Raw genomic sequence first — 21,264 nt, forward strand, 5'->3', positions numbered from 1 at the left:
TTTCATTTCCCTTGCCTCAGGAGACATGTCTAGAAAAAAGTTGCTATAGCTGATGTCAAAGAGGTTACTGCCTGTGCTTTCTTCTAGGATTTTTATGGTCTCAGGTCTCACATTTAGGTCTTTAATCTATTTTGATGTATGGTGTCAGAAAGTGGTCCTGTTTCCTTCTTTTGCATGTAGCTGTCCAGTTGTCCCGGCACCCTTTGTTGAAGAGACTGTCTTTTGCCTATTGCGTACTATAGAGGATACTTTTAGCAAGATTTTTTTCTCACGTCTCATACCCTACTTCCATTATATTGTGATTCAGTTCGAGATTGCCATTAATTTTTCTTATTTTGTCTCTTCTATTTTAAGAATCTCTTCTGAGGAATTGCATTAAACTTTAAAACCACTTTATCAACAGCTATTTATACCTAACTGTAAGCTTGCCAATGTCTTTGCTTATCACTGTTTCGTATATACCATGCTTTATTATTTTTTTTTGAGCTTTTTATTGTGACTCTTTTTTATTAAGGAAAAAAAATCTGTGTTGATAGATGGTTTGCATTCCCCCAGAACTTGTGCCAGTCACTGAGCTGTTTGGTTCCCCCTGAGCCAGGACTCCCACTCTGAGGCCGTATTGTTCTGCTGGCAGGCTTTACCCTCCGTGTGATTCATGGGCACGGAACAGAGCTGCAAGAGAAGACCCTCCCAGGCAAGAAAGCAAAGGAGGTGGTGGAGGCTTAAGGTATTTCATTGATGTCATTTGACTATTGTTCTGAGCGTTTTGTTTAAAACTAATTTTCTCTTTCTCTGTTGTGGTTGCTGAAATTAGTTGGATCTCAGCCAGCGAATCTCTCGGACTGCCAAAGTAATTTGCCACTTCAGGGAGAGCTAGGTATAGCCAACTAGAATCATGATTTTTTTCCCCCTTAAAATGGTTAACACTACTTCATTGTCATTTTGTTATCTACTGCTGCGTATGAGAATTCATGGAAACTTATGAGTTTCTTATTATCTTTGGAATATAGAAAATTCACCAGGGTTCACTTGGAATCATCTTTGATTCCCTTCTTTCTCACACTCCATATCCTACCCACCAGGAAAATCTGGTTGGTTCAACCTTCAAAATATATGTAGATTCGGATGATTTCTCACCGTATCTATTACTACCAGTCTGGCCTAAGCCACCATCTTCTCTCCTCTGGACGCTGAGATAGTTTCTTAAAATGATCTCACTGCATTCACTCTTGTCATTTCTCTACTCAAAACCCCACAATGGCTCCCCATTCCACTCAAAGTAAAAACAAAAGTCTTTACAATAGCCAACAAGATTCCACAGGATTTGAAGCTTCCCCCCACCCTACCTCACCTCTCCGACCTGCTCTTCTACTGCTGCCTTCCTCTTTCTAGTCCAAGCACCGTAGTCATCCTGCTCCTCTGTTTTTGCTGCCTGGAACATTCTTCCTACAGATAACTTCGCTATGACCTTTCTCACCTTCCTCAAGTCTTTACTCAAATGATACCTTTCAAGTGAGGCTCTGATTTCACTGACCACCCTAAATAACGTTGTAGCTAGCCCTCCAACCCAGTTACTCCTAATCCTCGGCTTTCTCTGCTTTGTTTTTTCCCATAACACTTGCAGTATTTACCTATACTAGTAATTATTATGCGCATTGTTTATTGTCTCTTCTCCCGCTGCAATGAAGTTCCATAAGGGTAGGGATTTTTGTCTGTTTTGTTCATTGTTCTATTTCCAGTGACTAAAACAGTACCCAGCACATAGCAGGTGCTTAGTAAATATTCATTGAATTGAATGAATAGGATATATCTAGATGTGGCTTATTTTTTAGTAACCTAAAGTAAAGACAATACCGGCTTATATTTTTTTCCCAAATAGAGGTAAACTTTGGGGGAATTATCAATGCACAAGCCTTCTTGTTCATCTCCAAATGATATATTTTCAAACTTTAAAAAATTGTCTAGATAGTTGCTTCTCAGCTCCAAGCCTTTCATCTGACTCAGCTCCGTGGAAATTACTTCTGGACTAAGGTGGGAAAGGGGTTCCTCTTTAGTTTCCAGAAGCAAAACAATTCTTTTTACAATTCTTGAATCATTTCATCAGGAAGTTGGAGAGATAGGAAACAAAATGTGTGTGACTTGTTTACTACCTTGGCCAATTCATCATCCATTTTTTAATTTTTTTACTAAATGATATTTAAAATATTCCTGACTTCTAGTTTAAAAGGTGCTTTGAACAGCTGTGTTTTTAAAAACTTTATTTATTTATTTTAAGTAATCTCTACACCCAATGTGGGGCTCGAACTCACAACCCTGAGATCATGAGTCACATGCTCTTCCAACTGAGCCAGCCAGGTGCCCTTGGACAGCTATGTTTTTTTCTTGCCAAAAAGTTCCCTCTTTCCAAAACTCCGTTAAAGAAACAACGAAGGTATTTTAAAAATAAAATAAAAAGGGGCACAAACCAGCAAAAATAAAGAAAACAAAAAGACAATAGCAATAATATTTTGGCAACTGGAATGTAAATTTATGGGTATTAACTGACTTAGTAGATCTTAAGCCAGCAATGGAAAAAACACAGAGTCAATCTGATTTAGATCACAGAACTCAGAAGAGACTCAGAAGTTGGTGGTGGTGGGTACTTCTGAATTGGGGGAAAATGAGGGGTTAAAACCAGAAAGACTGAAAATCTGATTAGGAAATGTTAGGCTCTCAGGGGTCCACCCACACATATGCTGACAAACAACTTTTGCTTCTCCCATCTGGCAGAAGAATGGAAACTTATTCTTTAGAGAGGGTAAAATGCAGAGTCTGGACTGAGTGATACCAGGTTCACTTGAAGGTTGGTGTTTCACACTAAAAACAAGTATACTAAGTGAAAATTTTTATAATAAATGTTAAGATACTTCCCCTACTCCCTGTCCTTCTTCCTGCCTCAGGTCCCGGAAGGCTGACATCCAGGTCCCTACCTGTTGTTCAGGAGAAGGGGCTTCTCTAAGTCTGACCAGCCCAAACCAGCTAAAGAAGAGTCATCAGTGGCTCCTTGACTGAACAACTAAGTGAGGTTACCATATGGTAAAGGCCCCAGTAAACAAGCCCCACCCACATACAGAGCCTAGAGGAAGCTCAATATTGAGTATGAGCACGTAGCCACACCCCATGAGGCATTAGATGAAAGCAGCTAACATAAAACATAGTAACTAGGAGCGCCTGGGTAGTGCAGTTGGTTAAGCATCCCACTCTTGGGTTTGGCCCCAGTTGAGATCCAGCCTCGAGTTGGGCACTGCATTCAGTGTGGAGTCCGCTTGGGTTTCTCTCTTCCTCTGACTCTCCCTCACCCCTCCACCCTTCTAGCATTCTCTTGCCCTCTCTCTCTTAAAAAAATTTTTTTCAATAGTAGTTTTAAAATTCAGAGTTGAGGCAATCTTCCAGAAAGTTGAAGAAAAACTAAACAACAGACTAGAAGAGAAAAATTATGTAGGATCAGACTGAGAGGAATAACATTTTCGAATAATAAGAGTTTTTGTTTGTTTTTTGTTTTTAAAAGAGAGAATCGAGAAAAATAGAGGGGAGAATAAAATAATCCAGAAATAATTTAGGATTTTTTTTTCCCTGAACCACAAGACATGAGTTTCCAGACAGGAAAGGCCTATCAAGTGCCTAGCAAACATGGATGAAAATGGACTACCACTAAGGTTTATCACTGTGAAATTTTAAAACACCAAGGATTAAAGATAAACCCTTCAACAGGACTTTAAAACACTACCAAAATGACATCAAACTTCTTGGTAGGAACACTATAATGAAAATATTTATAGGGGCACCTGGGTGGCTCAGTTGGTTGAGGGACCGACTCTGGATTTCGTCTCAGGTCATGATCTCAGGATCATGGGATCAGGCTCCGTGCTCCACACAGAGTCTGTTTGAGATTCTCTCTCTCCCTCTCCCTCTTCCCCTTCCTCTGTTTGCACGAACACTTGCTCTCTTTCTCTAAAATAAAGTCTTAAAAAAAGAGAGAGAGAAAAAATTTATAAGTGTACAGTCACAGGAAACTTCTTTAAGAGAAAATTATTTCTAACCTAAAATTCCCTACTCAGCCAAATTATCAATTAAGTGTGAAAGTAAACTAAAAATATTTTCAGGCATAGAACATCTAAAAAAAAAGAAAATTGTTCTCCATTTACCCTGTCTCAAAAACAACTAGGAAATGCCCTCCACCAAAATTAAGGAGTAAACCAAGAAGGGGGAAAAATATGATACAAAATTGAGGGCCCAATCAAAACAGAGAAACAGAGCTAAAGAAAACCCCTAGGATGATGGTAAAGGCAGAGACAAGTAAAACAGTGGTACAGGTCTGGAGAGAAACCTGCAGCCAGACAGAAAGCTCTGGAAAAGGTGTCTGAAAGAAAATTAAATTGATAAAATATTATTGCTAGACTACCAATGTTTTTGAATGTATCAAGAACAGATTTATCTATAACTAGGGGAAATTTGGGGTTAAATTAATCAATGAAAAACCAAGACAATCCCACAATAGACAAAATGTGAAAGAAAGGAAAAGTTATCATGGTGTAATACTAACTTTGATAAGAACAGCATTTATTTATTTAGTTTTTTAATTTTTTAATTTTAATTCTAGTATAGGTCACATAAGTGCTGTATTAGTTTCAGACGCACAATATCGTGATTCAATAATTCTACACATTACTCATCATGATGAGTGTGCAGCATTCACTCAGTCATAATAAAGCAAATGCCGTGTGGTGCTGTACTGAAATAGAATAAGGATAAGGAAATGGGAAGGGCACATATGTGACATGGTTGGGGACAGCAAAAGAATTAAATCGTCATCTTCCATGAAAGGAGAACAATAGATAATGCCTGATTTCCGAAATCAGGAGTAGCAATGCATGTTATTTTATAGACAGGGAGGTACATTCCAGAAGAACCACCTAAGAAGTCGAAAACCGATTGTCTCTTGGGAAAATATTTCATGAAAGGGTAAACAAGTAACAAAGGCATTAAACTTTTCAAAAGAGACATTGTTGTTGGGAAACTGTTAATTAGTATATAGGCTCAGTGAATACCTTTGAAGGAAAAATTATTTTCAATCTGAAACAATCCGAGAACAGAAAATGGAAAGGAGTGCTGTTTTAAATAATAAAACTTGTAGAATTATTTAACTCTTTCAATTATGTGAATGTATAACTTTGAAAAAACTAATTATAAAATATCTTATGTAATTCTCTTTGGGTACTATGTTAAAAATAAAATGACTCATGATGACTGAATTAGCTGGTTAATTACTCTTATAGGGAAATTAAAAGCAAATTTTTCTACTTGATAACGTAACTAGCAAGTGATTCAGTTAAAATGTTGTGAAAACGTTTACTAGTGTATGGATTCAATAAATTCCTTTGAGGGGCACCTGGCTGGCTCAGTCAGAAGAACCTATGACACTTGACCTCAGGATTGTGAGTTAGAGCCCCATGTTGTGTATAGAGATTAAAAAATAAAATATTAATTAATTAAAAATAAAAATATTTAAAAATTCCTTTGGCCCATTAAAAAAACACAATGTGACATTCCTGAAGTGGTGACTTAAAGACCTTTAAAATGGGTATCCTGTATTTCAACATTAATTTTGTTTTCCTTTTTTAACATGCCTACATTTTGAAGAAAAACTTCTCTTAAGCCTGAGAAAAGGGAATGAATTCTTTTTTTTTTTTTAAAGGTTTTATTTATTTATTGGGGCACCTGGGTGGCTCAGTCGTTATGCGTCTGCCTTTGGCTCAGGTCATGATCCCAGCATTCTGGGATCGAGCCCTGAGTCTGGCTCCCTGCTCAGTGGGAAGCCTGCTTCACCCTCTCCCACTCCCCTTGCTTGTGTTCCCTCTCTCGCTGCCTCTCTCTCCTTTCTGTCTCTCACAAATAAATAAATAAAATCTTTAAAAAATGTATTTTATTTATTTATTTGAGAGAGTGAGAGGGCGTGCAAGCCGGGAGAGGGGTGGAGGGAGAGGGTCTGCCCAACCAAAGGTGTCTCCTCCACCGGGCTGTCAAGATGTCAGAAAATTCCTCCTATTAGTTACTCTTTTATAAGTGGACAGCATGTTGAAACAGGTTTTAACTGGAGCAAATTTACGAAGTCACTTATTAACAATTTAACAATTAACGATATAAACAATTCAGTTTATCAGATCTAGTCTCTTAGAAAAATCCTAGTGTTAAAGGACCAGAAATAGTAAGCATTGAAGAGAACAAAGAATTGTCTGAATCAGCACTGTCCAATAGAAATGTAATACAAGCCATGTTAACTGAAATTGTCCAGTAACCAACAAGTAAAAAGAAACGTGGAATTATTTGTGATTTTTTAAAACAATATATCTAAAATATTATCATTTCAACATAGGATTAATGAAGAAAATTTCTAAGGAGATATTTTACATTCTCCTACTAAGTCAAATCCCGTGTGTACTTAACACAAATCAATTTGGGCTAGACACGTTTGAAGTGCTTAATAGTCACATGCGGTTAGTGGCGATCATATTGGACAGAGTGGGTCTAAATCAGAGCTTCTCAAAGTATGCTCCCTGGACCAGCAATATTGATGAGGGATAAAAGCAGAAAAACATTCACTTAGGGGCGCCTGGGTGGCTCAGTCTGTTGAGCTCTGCCTTCCGCTCAGGTGATGATCTCAGGGTCCTGGATTGAGCCCCACATCAGGCTATTCTGTGGGGAGTCTGCTTCTCCCTCTCCCTTTGTGCATTCTCTGTCTCTCTCTCAAATAAATAAGTAAAATCCTTAAAAAAAAGGAAAAAAGAAAAACATTCACCTTTAGCTCCGAAGGCTGACCTATAGCCTGCATAGTTTCGATAAGAATCAAATACGTGCTGTTTGCTACATTCTTAGAAGGTCTCATGACTACCTATAAATCTCACTGATAGTTAATATTGAACTGAATGATAAACACCAGAGAAATCTTGTGAAAGTAGTTTTTTGAGTAGAAATTTGAAGAAACATTTATGATCTAACACTCCCTGTGATGTGGTTTTAGAAGATAGGTGAGGTTCGTTGAGGTGAGGTCCAGAGCTGACAACCAAGAAAGAATTCTTAAGAAGCCTATGGTGCAAAATGATGGTTTTATTAAAACACAGGGACAGGAACCGTGGGCAGAAAAAGCTGCTGCACCAGGGGTGTGAGAGGTGGCTGATTACATACTTAGGAGTTGGGGGGAAGGAAAAGGAAGGTTCAAAAGAACTTTCATATGCTAAAGAGGACCTACAAGATACCTACAAGATACTGGAGGCCTCGCCATTGTCAAGTTAAGGTTGTTTCCTACTCTAGCAAAGTATTAACATTAAGATAGTTGGGAGATTCCTGGAAGAAAGTCACACATGTCCCAACCAGGAGTGGGGGATGGAGGGAGGTCACAGGATATCAGCTTATCTTTGACTTCAGCTAGCCTTCTGCTCGCTCATCACCTGCACATCCCCTCCCCCTTGAGCACTAGAGCATGCAACCACCAGCTTAACAGCAAAGTGCGGCTCTTTTCTGCCCATGGGTCCTGTTCCCATGCTATTTACCTAAATTTACCAAGTTGCACTGTAAGATGTCTCAAGAATTCTTTCTTGACCTTCATACACAATCCCGCAACAGTATCAGCATCACCCTAAAAGCTGTTAGAAATACAAATTCTCAATCCCTACCCTTGACCTACTGATTTGGAAACTCTGACGGGGGGGCCCAGGAATCTGCATTTTATCAAGTCTTTTGGTGATTCTGTCACATGTTAAATTTGAGAACCATTAGTCTAAACCATGGGGAACTGATAATGAGAATCTTTTTTCTTTTACTTTTAAATCATGGGGAACTGGTGGGAGAAATTTTGTTCTTTTTTTTTTTTTAAGATTTATTTATTGGGGTGCCTGGGTGGCTCAGTTGGTTAAATGTCTGTCTTCAGCTCAGGTCATGATCCCAGGGTCCTAGGATCAAGCCCTGAGTCGTGCTCCCTGCTCAGTGGGGAGCCTGCTTTTCCTTCTCCCTCTGCCCCTACCCCTGCTCGTGCACACACATGTGTACCCTCTCTCTCAAATAAATAAATAAGAGAAAGAGAGCCCACGTGGTGGGAGGAGGGGCAGAGAGAATCTTAAACCGACCCCCGCTGAGTGAGGAGTCTGCTGTGGGGCTAGGTCTTATGATCCTGAGATCACAACCTGAGCTGAAACCAAGAGTGGGACACTTAACTGACTGAATCACCCAGGCACCCCAAAATTTTGTTCTTAATACATTCAACATGGTTCAAAAATTTTTAAAGCACAAAAGTATATGCAGTGAAAAGCTTCCTTTCCTGCCCTGCCCCAAACCACCCATTTCCCCCTCTCCAGAAGCAATCAAAATGGTATGTTGGTAGGCAGCCTCCAGTATGGCCTCCACTGATCCATGCCTCCTGGCATTTGCTCCTCTGATATTCTGATGTAATAACAAGCATATATTTTGGTCTTTATCCCCAATCCCTGGCCAGAGGTCTTACAACCTTTGTAATTTTCTAAATGATAAAGGTGCTAGGAGTATCTTTTGTTTGAATATTTGGTCTTTGACCCCGATTCTTGACAGAGCTCCTAAATCTCTTGGAATTTCCCGGGTTAAGAGTAGCTTTTGTTCTAATGAGTTGATTCGGTGTGCTCCTGGGTAGTTTCAGGATGGGGGCTGGTCACCATAAAGATCAAGCCATGAGGAGAAGCTTTTTTGTCACCTCCACCCCCAACCCAAGAATAGGAGTTAATAATCAATCATACCTACATTAGGAAGCTTCCATTAAAATCCCTGAACTACAGGTTTCAGGGAGTTTCCAGGTTGGCGAACACATCCACATACTGGGAGTGTGGCACACTCAAACCCCATAGGGACAGAAGTTCCCACACTTGGGACCCTTTCAGACCTTGCCCCATGTATCTCTTTGTCTGGCTGTCATCTTTATCTTTTATCATATCCTTCATTACATAGTAAAATGGTAGGAATAAGTAAGTATTTCCATGAGTTCTGTGAGCTGTTCTACCAAATGATCAAACCTAAGCATTGGGTCGTGGGAACCCCAATATATAGCTTCAGTCATCAGAATTTTAAGTGACAACCTGGGACTTGCAATTGACATCTGAAGTCTTAAAGATGGTGTTGTAGGACTGAGCCCCTAACTTACGGGATCTGTTGCTAACTGCAAGTAGATAGTGACAGAACTGAATTGAATTGTAGGACACCCAGCTGATGTTGGAATATTTGTCAGTGTGTGGAAAACCACCCCTCTCCCACACATTTGGTGACCAGAAGTAGAGTAGGAAAACAGCGTATCTTCCCTTAACAACTCCCACGTATAGTCCCCTCTCACACTGTACCAGGGCTAGTCTATATGACCAGCAGTACCACAGAGATCCCTTTTTTTTTTTAAGATTTATTTTATTTTAGAGCAAGAGAGAGTGAGTGGGGGGAGGGACAGAGGGAGAGGCTCTTCAAGCAGACTTCCCACTGAATGTGGAGCCCTACACGGGGCAGCCAAAACCAAGAGTCAGATGCTTAACCAATGGAGCCACCCAGTCGTCCTGGTATGTCCACTTTGAGGCTAGGGTATAATAAGACATTATGGCTTTTACCTACCACTCTCTTGGATCACTCACTGGGAGTGGGGTGAAGGGCTGCTGCTATGTTGTGAAGAACTCAAGCAGCCCTACACAGAGGTCCATGGAGAGAGGATGTGAAGCCCCCAGCCAACAGTGAGAAAGAAGCTGAGGCTTCCTGCTAAAAGCCATGTGAGTGAACCATCTTGGCACTGGGTCCCCATGCCCAGTAAGTCTGAAATGACTGCAGCCCCAAATGACATCTGAACTGCAGTCTGATAACACACCCTAAGTCAGAACCACCCAACTAAGTCCTTTCTGAATTCTTGACCCACTGAAACTATACATAGGAAATGTTTGTTACAGGGGCGCCTGGGTGGCTCAGTCGGTTAAGCATGTGACTCTCGGTTTAGGCTTGGGTCATGCTCTTGGGGTTGTGAGATTGAGCCCCACGTGGGGCTCTCTGCTCAGTGGAGAGTCGGCTTCCACACTCTCTCTCCCTCTGCCCCTCCCCTCATTCATGCACAATTTCTCTCTCTCTCTCTCAAATAAATAAATATTAAAAAAAGAAATGTTTGTTACTTTAAGCCACCAAATTTGAGGATAATATCCTATGCAGTAATAGTAATATTCTATGGCCAGAATTTTTTTTTATTATTATGTTATGTTAGTCACCGTACAGTACATCATTAGTTTTTGATGTAGTGTTCCATGATTCATTGTTTGTGTATAACACCCAGTGCTCCATGCAATATGTGCCCTCCTTAATACCCATCACCGGGCTACCCTATCTGCCCACCCCCCTCCCCTCTAAAACCCTCAGTTTGTTTCCCAGAGCCCATAGTCTCTAATGGCTCATCTCCCCCTCTGTTTCCCCCCCTTCATTTTTCCCTTCCTTCTTCTAATGATCTCTCTGCTGTTCCTTATGTTCCACAAATAAGTGAAACCATATGATAATTGTCTTTCTCTGCTTGACTTATTTCACTTAGCATAATCTCCTCCAGTCCCCTCCATGTTGCGGCAAATGTGGGGTAATCGTTCTTTCTGATGGCTGAGTAATACTCCATTGTATGTATGGACCACGTCTTCTTTATCCATTCATCTGTTGAAGGGCATCTCACCTCCTTTGACAGTTTGGCTATCATGGACAATGTTGCCATGAACATTGGGGTGCCTGTGTCCCTTCTTTTAACTACATCTGTATCTTTGGGGTAAATACCCAGTAGTGCAATTGCTGGGTCATAGGGTAGCTCTATTTTTAACTTTTTGAGGGACCTCTATACTGTTTTCCAAAGTGGCTGTACCAACTTGCATTTCCACCAACAGTGTAAGAGGGTTCCCCTTTCTCCACATCCTCTCCAGCATTTGTTGTTTCTTGCCTTGTCAATTTTTGCCATTCTAACTGGTGTAAGGTGGTATCTCGATGTGGTTTTGATTTGAATTTTCCTGATTGGCCAGGAGAATTTTGAAAGAGTTAACTCAGGGTTTATACATTTGGAAAACTAGGCCAAATGAATCTAAACTGCTGCCCTAGGAATATGTGACTCGTGCTAGGTTTTGCAAAGACAAAAACAAAAAAACATTTTTTTCTTAAAGTGTTAAAAATTATAAACATAATGTGTCCTTCTTGTTACACATACACACACACGCTACAGAATTATGTGAAGTAAAGAGGACAACGCCCTCATTCTCTGAAGCTGCCCTGATTCCATAAATTCCTGAGTATTGATTCTTCAACTTTTCCTTCCTTTTCATGAAACACAAGATATTTTTAGTATATTCTTATTTCCCCCACTCCCAAACCACCCATATTTCAGCTGTCTTTTCCTTGGACATTTAAATTATTTCAAAATTTTAATATTATTAATAAACAATAAACATTCCTTACATCTTTATATCCTGTACATTATCTTTAAAATAAGTTCTTAGAAATGAAATTGCTGAGTGAAAGAGTATGTATATTTAAACATTTGATAAATATTGCCAGATTGTCTTCAAAAAAATTCCAGTGTACACCTTCAGGAACTGTATCTTTGGAGATTTTGGATGCTCCTTTCCCCATCTCTACCCTAATTCTGATTAATGAAGAATATGCAGCAAAAAAAAAAAAGGTCAAATGGTAATTGAAATGAAATTCCATTAATATGGAAAGATCCTACTATTCCAATGCTAAGCTAAAATTTAGCTTAGGTCTGAGGCCAAAACACAGACTTTTATTGCAGGCCTGAATTCAGGTCTTATGGCCCACGCACTCAGGCATTCTTGCAGAGAAATCAGTCAAAAAATGAAATTCCCTTCCTTTTAGAAATTAAAGCCCCAAATTCTCTTCTCCCCAATTTCTATTGGGCTTGATGAATCCGGTCTCCAAAAGCAGTAGCTAAATCTCAAATCCTCCCCCCACCCCCAAAAGTGAAGCCCCATTTGAACTACCTCCAAAGTGGAATCAATCCTCCCTGTTGAGTAGCTCCTAGATGAAGGAGCTATTCTATTGATTCAAGATGAAGAAGGGCATGTAGAGAGGTGGTCCCAAAGGATTCTTTTTTTTTTTTTAAGATTTTAAAATTTATTTGATAGACAGCAAGTGATAGAGCACAAGGAGGGGAAGTAGCAGAGGGAGAGGGAGAAGCAGGCTCCCCACCGAGCAGGGAGCCCCACGCGGGGCTCGATCCCATGATGCTGGGATCATGACTCGAGCCGAAGGCAGACGCTCAATGGACTGAGCCACCCAGGCACCCCAGGATTCTTTTTGCTGAGGAAAAGAACAAGGTCTGTGTCTCAGAGTTGGTTTGAAAAATAATTGACTGGAGACTGGAAGGGCTCATTTCTCCTTCACCATTGTTCTGTTGTTTCACTGGATAGATGGAGAAGTAGAGACTTGATTCCTGGTGCCAATGGTTATAGGAAGCTATACTATTCAGGGCAATAGTTGGAAAGGTGGGCTGTTGGCTTACTGTTACATAGTTATTGATAGCAGGGTATATTTCTAAAGTATAAATATATTGTTTCACTTCCATGATTAAAGACCTCTGGTGATTCATCAGTGCCCAAATCACAAAGTCTACATTTTCCTAATTTGGCTTTTAAAGACCTTCACAGTCTAATCCATTTCCACTACATTTCCACTTCTTCCATTATTCCTACCCTACCTCCTACACCACTCTCCTATTTTTTGAAATCTAGTTTTCAACTATGCCAAAAAACTGGCCTTTGTCTTATTAGGCAACACAGATGAATCATGTTTTTGACATACATTATCAATATTGAGCACATCTATTTACCCTGAATTATTCAGAATATATCCTTCCTGAGCTGTCGGGCAGCTCAAAGTTAAATTTGATGTCTACTCACTGAACTGTTATTACTAATTCGTATTAATTAGCCTGATTATCTTTTCCATTTCTTTGGACCAGATCTCTGCCTTTATATATAAGATTTGGTTTTTTTAACTTATAAAATCAGTTGAATATAGAAAAGAAGAAAAATATTGCATATTAGTTTTTTAAAAAAGAAATAATGCTGGGGGTACCTGGGTAGCTCAGTCAGTTAAGCGTCCGACTCTTGGTTTTGGCTCAGGTCATGATCCGAGCCCCGCATCAGACTCCTCACGTAACAGGGAGTCTGCTTGGGATTCTCTCCCTCTCCCTCTGCCCCTTGCTTGCTCAGGCTCTCTTTCTCTCTCTCTCTCTCTCTCTCAAAAATAAATAAATAAATCTTAAAAAAAAAAAAAAAGAAAGAATTCTGTTATTTTTTTTTTAAAGGACTTAAACGTATACAGTTTTACTCCTAGGTATATACCTGACAGAAATGTAGATATATGTGAAAAAAAAAATACGTAAGAGAAACAATCATAGATTATTCATAATAAGTAAAATATTAGAGGCAACCAGTTGTAGACTGCACAAATAAATTTTGGTATATTCAATAAAAATACCATGTAAAAACAGAAGTTAACCAGCTATAGCAAGATTCAATGTGACTACATCTTATGATGATGACCAAGGAAGCCAGATGCAAAAGAAAATATTCTGTAGGGTTACACTTGTAAGTTCAAAACAAGCCAAAGACATCTGTAGTGATAGAAATAGGGAAGTGCTTACCCCTGGAGAGGATGCCTGTGACTAGGAAGGTATATGAAGGGGCATCTGGGCTGTTTGTGGGTACTTTGCAATAATTTATTGAGCTGGACACCGATGCGGTAAAAAGATATCGATCTCATTATTTTTAATGGCTCCAGAGTCTTCCATTAGATGGACACTTACTAATTTATTTAACTGTTTCCCTTTTATTGGGTATTTACATTGAACTTAGGGGTTTTTCAAGGTTTTTAGAAACTCCTATTATAATGCTTCTATGGACAACCTTGTACATACATCTTTTTCCCCTTGTATGACTATGCCGAAGATACATTTCTAGGGAAGGAGCTGATGCTTTAAAAGGACTACATGCTGTGAAGGTTGACGAGCATCGCCATGTAACCTTGCAGAAAAGCTGTACCACTTTGCATTTTCACTGACAGGGCACGCCTGCTTGATTTCCATAATCTGGAAATTCACTAGATAGTGTTAGTCTTTCACGTTGCTGCCTCTACTTCTGCATTCGTTTTGTTTTGGTTTTTTTATCTGTATTTTTAAATTATTGGTGACACTGAAAAACTTTTCATGTTATTAGCCATCTGTTTATTATTTTTTATGAGATGCTATTTGTGTTTTCCTCCTTTTTCTCCCTCTAGAGAGTGGTTTACCTCTTATATATTAAGAACATGAGCACTTCATCAACAGGTACAAAGTATTTCTCTTGTTTTGTCCTTTGGAGTCTGTCTTCGTTAATGGTAACTTTTGGCCTTGGAAGAAATTTAAATTTCTGTGTGTTCTGTTTTGTGTTTTTAATGGTTTCTAGTATCTTGTCAGACTACAAGTCCAGTAGGCAAGTTTTTCAGAATTTGTTGTGTGCTGACCATTTTGTGTCAGTTTTTCCTGGAACACAGTGTACCCTGTGGATGTTCTAGGGGAGGGGATCGAGGTAATATCAGACAAGTCCTGGGCTGCCCTCCCAGACACTGGTCTGGAGCAAATGAGACAAGCAGTCTAGCTCCTCAAGGCCTTTATGAATGCCTCTTTGATATTGGCCTCTGAAGCCTTTGAAATGGGTCAAGGCAGAGCATTCACTTTTTATCCAACAGCCACATTATATACTCTCCAAGAAGTCACACATTGTTTTCTGCTCAGTTATATTTTAAGTCTGGTTTATTTGATGACACCACCCAAATAATACTATGCCAGTTATTTTTTTAAAAAATCGTAGCATTCGGAATGTAATGTCCCTTTTCCTTGAGTTTTAAGAGAAATTAATATCCCCCAAATGAACGTCTCTTACTTCTAGTGAAAAATCAAAATCACCCAATTTTCCCTTTCCCAGTTCTGGGCTTTAGCTGGAAAGGGCTCATTCAGGTGCCTCATCGTCAGGGTTCTTTCCTGACAACGGCAGCTCTATCCATCTTTCATTAGACCCACTGTGGTTCTTCCAGCTCCTCCCAGAACATTCCAATCCAATTCTGTACTTTTCCTGAGTTTTAGAAGGACACATGGAAAATGTTTCAGCATAATCCCCTTGTCCACAAGACTTTGTTTCCTAAGCAATAGCGTTTTTGATGATCTAGCAGCAATCTAAATCCACAGGCTACATACCAATCTAGCAGAATTTGCATTGCTGGGGCCAAAGGGTAGAGACAACAAGAAAGGGCTTCCTCGTTTTAGACTTGCCATGAATCTTATCAGTCCCTTCCAGATATTCAAAACACACTACCTATGAAATTATAACTCGAGTGGGAGGAGGTCCATTGTAAGAAGTTGTGACACTAAGCTTCCCACGGCCTGAGAAGAAAAATTCACCTCGCATATAAACTTTCCCTTCCTAGACATAGCATGTGAATTTCTTTTGTCTCTTTGCAAAAAGAAAAAGGAAAAAGAAACTTAACAATAGTTACTCCTAAGACTAATGGGCTTTTTTTTTTTTTTTCCTGTCCATCTTCTAACCTCTTTCATGGTGAGAAATAGCAGTTCACCTCCCACGACAGAAACCAAAGAGGCATATCTTCCCTGGCTCCTTCTCCTTCCCAGCAACACACAGAACCAAACACAGAGCCTGGATCGAGGGATGAAAAGATGAAGCAATGGTCAATTTCTTCATAAGGGAAGCTGCTGTTTAAAGACACCAGTTTGTGGAATTGGCCACAGTTGCCCTAGGAAATGAATTTGGGCACTTAGAGTTCTTTTCATAACAGACTCTTCCAACTCCTGTCTCGTGGTGAGCTTCTAGACCGAGATATGAAGTCAATGAGCTTAAGGTCTGAAAACCTCCTCTTAACCCTGCACCTCCTTGGTGGAGTTCTCAGAGAACTAGCCTTCTGTTGTTAGCTCAGGATCCAACCCAGTCTCACACATGACCTTTTGTGGTGGTGTCACTTGTGGTGCTGTCTGGCTCCCATTTCATGCCTCTCAACACCTGTGGTTTCCCTTGGCTGCATTTACATTCTAAGCCCAGTCTCATATGTACCCTAAGCATGCTGCTTTTAGTGTATGTCTTTGTGTGTAAGATGGGCTATAATATTTCAAACGTTAATGTGTATTTCCTTACCTTTCAGATCGCACACCAAAAAATTATTAAAAAAAAATTTTTTTTTTTTTTTTGCTTTTTACAGGAGGGATTTTTCTACAACCTGCAATTAGCTCTCACTCCCCTGTTGCTTTGGGAAAACAGGGGAAGAGGTGGGGACATCACTGTGCACCATTAGGAACAAAAAGTCAGTAAATTTAGGGGCGCCTGGGTGGCTCAGTTGGTTAAGTGACTGCCTTCAGCTCAGGTCATGAGTCCTGCGATCGAGTTCCGCATCCGGCTTCCTGCTCAGCGGGAAGCCGGCTTCTCCCTCTGCCTCTGTCTGCCACTCCCCCTGCTTGTACTCACTGTCAAATAAATTTAAAAAAAAAATCTTTTTTAAAAAGTCAGTAAATTTGGATTTGTAGGTTCAAAGGCCATTTCTGTATTGTAAAGCAAAAAATATTAAGAAACTTGATAAAAATATCTAGCAGAGAAGACCAGACAGGTAGAGACTGAGAAAGTAACTTCTCACTCCCATAATCACCTATCCAACCTCACTCCAGAGGAGGATGAATTCCAAAGGGAAGAAGGACCAACTAGAAACGAACCTAAACACACTATATTTTAAACATGAATTAAGATATGACAGAATTTGAGTGCTTGCCTTAGATGGGCAAGATTGTTTTCTGCCTCAGGCGAGCCGGGGACTCAAGGTCAGAAAGTACAGCGAATTGCGAGAAGAGCTGTGTGTTAGACACAGCCTGCACTTGCGGGAGCCTCCTTAATCCTAGACACTGGTGCCTCCCTTACTTCACCCTGCTACCAGCCCGCCTCTTCTTTAGCTGCAGCTATCGGAGGGGTAAATTTTTTTTCTTTTTTTTAATATTTTATTTTGTTTTATTTTATTTCATTTCATTTTATTTTAAAGACTTATTTATTAGAGGCGGAGAGAGCGTGACAGAGTGCACGAGCCGGGGGAGGGGCAGACGGAGCAGAAGAGGGAGAGAATCTCCGCCAGACTCGCCGCCCAGCGAGGAGCACGACCCAAGGCCTAAGATCATGACGTGAGCCGAAACCAAGAGTGACTCAACAGACTGAGCCACCGAGGCGCCCCTAAAGATTTTATTTTTAGGTAATCTCTACACCCAGCGTGGGGCTCAAACTTACCACCCTGAGATCAAGAGTTGCACTCTATCCACTGAGCCAGCCAGGCGTCCCTCAGAGGGTAAATTTCAACAGTTTCCCGAACTTTGGCTTTTTCTGGGAGGAGATCCAGCTACTTCTGAAAGTACTACTTGACTCCTCCTCAGTTAAATCTTTGGTGTCCCAAATCCTCCGTGAAATAATAACAGTGATGACTGCCTATTTTCCAAGACCATTATAGCTGGGAAAAGGTTTTTTCATATGTCTTTTCACTTATAAGAGCACAGCCTTTCTTCTGATAGGGTCCTCTCCTCTTTCACATCCTGAGACCCCCTAGTCTACCCTCTGCCAATTCTGTTTAAAAAACTGCTATTTGGGGGCACCTGGGTGGCTCATTCGGTTAAGTGTCCAACTCCTGATCTCAGCTCGGTCTTGATCTCAGGGTCATGAGTTCAAGCCCCACGTTAGGCTCCACACCCAGTATGGAGCCCACTTAAAAAACAAAACAAAAGAAAAAAACTGCTGTCTGTTTCTTTGTTTAAAATTTCCTATAGTCATTCTTTCTGCCAGAGGCCCTTCCTCTATCTCTCTCAACCTAACCCATAAAACTGAGGATTCCAAATCCAGATTCTCTTTAAATGAAATTTCATAAAGCCAAAGGCCAAAAACATCACTCATTTTTCTCCTATCCTTTTTTCAAGAAGCCACACATGGTTCCCATGGATTCTTCCTTTCACTGTTGTGGAACAGACCCCGTGGATGTCTGAAACCCGAAAGTATAAGGGCTTATCTAACAACTACTCAGAATTCCTAAGCAGCAAGGAATGGGAAAGTGGTGGTGGTGTATCAGCTAAATTCCTTTGGATGTAAACAGAAAGTGCCTGCGACACGCTAAGGGAAAGAAAAGAAATTTAATGTCGAAGCAGCTCACAGGTCTTGGAAAAAATAGTAGTCTTTTTTTTCCCCCATTTTGACCATTTCAAAGTGTACAGTTCAGCGGCACTAATTACAATCCGAATATTGTGCAACATCACTACTATTTTATTTCCAAAACTTTTTCATCACCCCAAANTTTTTTAAAGATTTTATTTATTCGACAGAGACAGAGACAGCCAGCGAGAGAGGGAACACAAGCAGGGGGAGTGGGAGAGGAAGAAGCAGGCCCACATCAGAGGAGCCCGATGTGGGGCTCGACCCCACAACGCTGGGATCACGCCCTGAGCTGAAGGCAGACGCCCAACCGTGGTGCCACCCAGGCGCCCCAACATCACTACTATTTATTTCCAAAACTTTTTCATCACCCCAAATAGAAACTCTGTACTCATTAAGCAACGCTCCCCATTCTCCCATCCTCCCAGCCCCTGGTAACCTCTATGCTACTTCCTGTTTCTATGAACTTAGCTACCCTAGGTACCTCATGTAAGTGGACTCATACAATATTTTTCCTTTTGTGTTTGGCTTATTTCACTTAGCGTAATGTTTTCAGCAAAAAACCCAAAATATCTATTTGAGTCCTCATGTTCAGTCCTTGTGGTCATAGACCTAGAAATGGATTGGCTGGATAATTGGGTAATTCTGTGTTTAATTTTTTGAGGAACCACCATACTGTTTTCCATATTTTAATCTTTCAGTAACGTTTATTTTTTACTGATTCCTTATGTGATTTAGAAAGTATTTCTTAAATGTGATCATATCAGAAATCTTAGAATGGATAAAATAATCTTGTCTTTTTCCATTTCTGCAAAAAATAATTGGGATTTTGCTAAGGCTTACATTGAATCTGTAAATCTCTGAGTAGTATTGACATCTTATCTATATTAAATCTCCTGATCCATTGCATGGAATGTCTTTCAGTTTACTGAGGTCTCTAATTTCATCCAGCAATGATGTTTCATGATTTTCAGTATACAAGTCTTACACCTCCCTGGTTGAATTTATTCCGAAATATTTTATTCTTTTTGAGGCTATTGTAAGCAGAATTTTTTTGTCTGTTTGTTTTCAAGGAGCTGACTTAGGAGTGTATATATACAAGAAATCTTTTTTTTTTAAATTGAGGTATAATTGACATACAACAGCATATTGGTTTCAGGTGTACAACATAACAATTTGATAATTGTATACATTGTGACGGGTGGGGATACTGACCACTATACTAATGAGGAAGGAGCTGATAATTGTATACATTGTGAAATGATCCCCACAATAAATCCAATTATCATATGTCATCATCCCTAATTACCAACATTTTTTTTCTTGTGATGAGGACTTCCAGGATTCACTCTCTTAGCAACTTTCAAATATGCAATACAGTATTATTATCTATAGTCACTATGGTGTACATGACATTCCCATGAGCTATTTGGAATTTTTTTCTTAATTTCCTTTTTATATTGTTTGTAGCTGGTGTATAGAAATAGAACTGAATTTTGTGTGTTTATTTTGTATCTTGCAATATTACTAATATCTTTTATTAGCTCTAACAGTTTTTTTGTGGATTCTTTTTTTTTTTTAGGATTTTATTTATTTACTTGAGAGAGAGAGAGCATGAGAGAGAGAGATCACGAGCAGGGGGGAGGGGTAGAGGGAGAAGCAGACTCCCCGACGAGCAAGGAGCCCGATGCTATGGGACTTGATCCCAGGACTCCGAGATCATGACCTGAGCTGAAGGCAGCTGCTTAACCGACTGAGCCACCAGGGGCTTGTTTTTTAGGGATTCTTTAGGATGTTCTGCATATGAGATCATACCATCTGCAAATAGAAATAGTTTTACTTCTTCCGTTCTAAAATGGATAACTTTTATTTCTTTTTCTTTCTTAAAAGCTCTGCTTAGATTGGAAAGAATAGACCCTAGAGCAGCCCAGGCACCTCAGAGAACTTCTCGTTGGTATGCTGCCACAGGGCATCTCTATTCTAAACTGTTTCTCTGTGTCTCCATTCAAGATTGCAATTCCTGGGAGATAGAATCTGCATGTTCATGACCGCTGGTGGCCTAATCCCTGCAGATGAGGTGTTAGGATTAGCCTGGTTTGGTCATATTCTGTCCGCCTGGAAGGTGAGTCTGCTACCGGAAGAAAGTGATAGCAGAGATGTCAAGCAGATAAAAGCCGTAAGTACCTCAGTACTTGAGGACCCCTACAAAGTACCCTCCCACCTGGTCTGTATAAATTTGATCGAGGTGTCTGTTTTCTTGTTGATTTGCCAGAGATACGTAAAAAGTTCATTCCTGGTACTTTCCTGACCACTGGGTGGGTTAGGATTTCTTTGAGGGAACAAGAAAATTCCCTGTTTTGGGGGCACCTGGGTGGCTCCGTCGGTTAAGCATCTGTCTTCGGCTCAGGTCATGATCCCAGGTCCTGGGATAGAACCCCACATGGGGCTCCCTGCTCAGAGGGGAGCCTGCTTCTCCCTCTCCCTGCCCCCTTCCCCCCTGCTCATGTTCTCTCTCGCTCGCTATCAAATAAATAAATAAAATCTTTAAAAAGAGAAGAAGAAAATTCCCTGTTTTGGATCAAAGCATTAGACCTAATGTCTGATGTCCCCCCAAGAGAAAAGGGGCGAGTTCCGGTACTCCTAACCAAACAGAACCTGCCTATTGATCCTATGAAAGATCAGGATCATTAAGTCAGATGTACTAAGATCTGGAACCCAGGTGACACCAGAGTTGCCATTGCTTACTGTGGACGAGCAGCAGAAATCTCTCTTACACCCTGATGATATGTAAATCTTTCTTTTCTGCTAAAAAGTGTCCTCAAAGGACCTGGTTTCTTCAGAAGAAGCACACCCTCTCTGAAACTGGATGTCAACTTTAGAACTTTGGATCACTCCCCAATTAGGCAAGAACAAATCTTGCAACATAATTTTATCCCTTCTCTTGAAAACGCCCCCTGGTGGACAGAGATAGTATAGTTGCCATTAT

General features: G+C 40.2%; 1 long non-coding RNA gene across 1 annotated transcript; it reads left to right on the top strand.

Moving 5' to 3' along the window:
- The first annotated feature begins 667 nt into the window (after nt 1-667).
- Nucleotides 668-20,400, top strand: LOC109490250. Its single transcript, XR_002143539.1, has 2 exons — nt 668-727; nt 20,289-20,400. It is a non-coding gene; the product is annotated as an uncharacterized LOC109490250 (long non-coding RNA).
- The last annotated feature ends 864 nt before the right edge of the window (nt 20,401-21,264 follow it).

Source organism: Ailuropoda melanoleuca, chromosome 13, assembly GCF_002007445.2.
Source record: "Ailuropoda melanoleuca isolate Jingjing chromosome 13, ASM200744v2, whole genome shotgun sequence".
Classification (NCBI taxonomy): domain Eukaryota; kingdom Metazoa; phylum Chordata; class Mammalia; order Carnivora; family Ursidae; genus Ailuropoda; species Ailuropoda melanoleuca.